Here is a 2,378-nt window from a genome sequence, read left to right on the forward strand (position 1 = left end):
CGGTCTGGCTGCTGCAGTTCCTCACGTCTTGGACGACGTTAAATGTCCCCCAACCCAAAGCGAAAGCAAAGGGTGCGTGGCGCAGGGGAAGCTGCGTTAGAAGGGACTCAACACCTGTCCCTGCACAGGGCACAACAACACCGGTGCCCTGTCTTCCCACGGTCACATTTGCTGGGGAGGGATCGCGGCCTGAGCCGGCAAAGGCTCATCGCCGTGAACGGGACGTCCCGGACACGTTCAGCCAAGCCAGGGCGTGGTGACATGTCCCTGGCTAGGTTAGATGGGGCCAGACCCCCGAACGTCTGGGGGACCGACCCAGCACCTGGGTAGGGCTGGGTCCATGGCCTGATGGTGGAAACTCGGCCTATTAGGGGGCGAAGGCCGAGAGGTGAATCCGCCTCTCCGGAATGCGGTGGGCATTTGCCGGGGAGGGACGGGTGAAATCTCCAGTGATGTGATCGTGGAAGGGGACTAGTACGCTGGAAACGGCGCGCTAAACCCAGCAGCTCATAAGGCTCTTGGTCATGGGGCGGGACCGGTGAGCGAGCTGCAGATAGCCTCCCCCCATGCCAGATAGGCCGGTCCGGGGAAAGAGACGGGCCTCCACACTTTGTCACTCTTCTGGAATAATGGCTGAAAATATGGAGAGTGATTATGCGCATGCGGAGCAAGATGCTCCAATAGGAGAATTTGATGAGATGAGTGTCGCGGAACGACACGCGTATTTCCTGCGTCTTTTCGACAGAAGCGTTAAGCATGGGAAGATTAATGCAGAGCAGATTAGGGCCATTAAGGAGAACATAGCCACCTGGGCTCTGGCTCATGCTAGGCTGGAAGGTCAGTATGCTGAAGTAAAAGAAGAAAATGAAAGGATGAGAAAAGAACAACAACAACCTAAGAAGTCATATGCTGCAGCTGCAGCTTTGCCAGTACAGCCGAAACGGACTGTACAAGAAACAATAAAAATTAATTTAGAAAAAACCGTTCCCACAGTATTTGTGAAACCAAAGAAAGGTGAAGACGTACGAAAGGTAAAAGAACGACTTGAAAAAAGTGTAAATCCCCGAACTGATAAAATAAGAATAAACCAAGTTAGGACAACTAAAAATATACTGATAGTGGAACTAGCCTCTCCTGAGGATAGTGAAAAATTAATAAACAACCCAAAAGTGAAGGAGAACTTTACATGTGAAAAACCGAGAAAACGAAGACCCCTTATGATGTTATATGATGTCCCCTCGTATATGACAGTTGACGATGTGACGGACTGTGTATACGAACAGAATTTCGAAGACAAAATGACTCGAGAAGAGTTCCTGGAAAAATTCAAGCCAAGATTTAAGGCAGGCCCGCGAGACAGATCAACTGTACACCACGCGGTGGAGATAGCCCCCGACCTTAGAAAAGAAATAATTAAGACGAACAGACTGTACATAGGGTACAATGCGATACCCACAAAGGACTATACGGCACTGGCCAAATGTTCCAAGTGCCAGGATTATGGCCATGTGGCAAAATACTGCACATTTGAAGCACCAGTATGTCACAACTGTGGACAGGACGGTCATGACAAAAGGAATTGTAAACAAACACCTGTCTGCATCCCCTGTAAATACAGAAAGAGAACCTGCCACACTCCAGGGAAGGAGTGCCTAACGTATAAATTACTGATCCAAAGACTGATACAAAGAACCGATTATGGCGACTAGTTATAACATAGCAAAACATAAATCACCTAGTAAGTCTCTAAGGGATGCGAATAGGTGGAGAAAATTAAGATCATCTCATTTGCCCTTGGACGAGTGTGCTGGGGTGGAAGGGAGGTCTTATACTGTTACAGGTGCACCAGAGCAGCGCGAGATGGCGGCTTCCTCCTCCCAGGCGGGGTCTGTCCTGGTCCTCGGGGAGGGGCAACTGGTGACGGCGGCTGCCGAGGCGACGGAGGGAAGTGCGTGCACTCTCCCAACTCCACCGGTGCAGCTGCTGACATCGGACCCCACCTGCCGGGCCGAGTCCGCCCCGGCTGCTGGGGGATGCCCGCCGCCTACGGCGACCACAGAGGCGAAAGAGGGGAGTATTTATACTCTCCCAGTTCCATTGGTGCAGCCAGAAACGACGGAAGCCTCCTGCCAAGCCGGGTCCTTCCTGGCGACCAGCAGGCGGCCTCCAACCAAAATGGCCGAGGAGGTGGAGGAGGGGAGTACTTATACTCTCCCAGTCCCACCAGTGCGGCCACCGACAGCCAACTTCTCCTGCCAAGCCGGGTCCTTCCTGGCTAGGAGAAGTCTACCAGCTTCACTTATGAAGGCAGAGGAAGGTGCGGCGCGAGACTCCCGTTTGGCTGGGGTCCCCCTAGCCTTGGAGACGACGCCGCTGGT

This window comes from Schistocerca americana, chromosome 3 (genome assembly GCF_021461395.2).
Source record: "Schistocerca americana isolate TAMUIC-IGC-003095 chromosome 3, iqSchAmer2.1, whole genome shotgun sequence".
Lineage (NCBI taxonomy): Eukaryota > Metazoa > Arthropoda > Insecta > Orthoptera > Acrididae > Schistocerca > Schistocerca americana.